Source organism: Salvelinus alpinus, chromosome 14 (genome assembly GCF_045679555.1).
Source record: "Salvelinus alpinus chromosome 14, SLU_Salpinus.1, whole genome shotgun sequence".
In the NCBI taxonomy this organism is placed as follows: domain Eukaryota; kingdom Metazoa; phylum Chordata; class Actinopteri; order Salmoniformes; family Salmonidae; genus Salvelinus; species Salvelinus alpinus.
Window position 1 is genome coordinate 17,211,454 of NC_092099.1, and position 239 is coordinate 17,211,692.

The window sequence follows — 239 nt, forward strand, 5'->3', positions numbered from 1 at the left end:
CTATGAAATAACATACATGGGATCATTAGTATCTGAAAATGTGTTAAACAAATCAAAGTATATGTTTAAGATTCTTCAAAGTAGCCACTCTTTGCCTTGATGACAGCTTTGCACACTCTTGGCATCCCTCTCAACCAGATTCATGAGAGTCACCTGGAATGCATTTCAATTAACAGGTGTGCCTTGTTAATTTGTGGAATTCCTTTCCTTCTTATTGTGTTTGAGCCAATCAGTTGTGT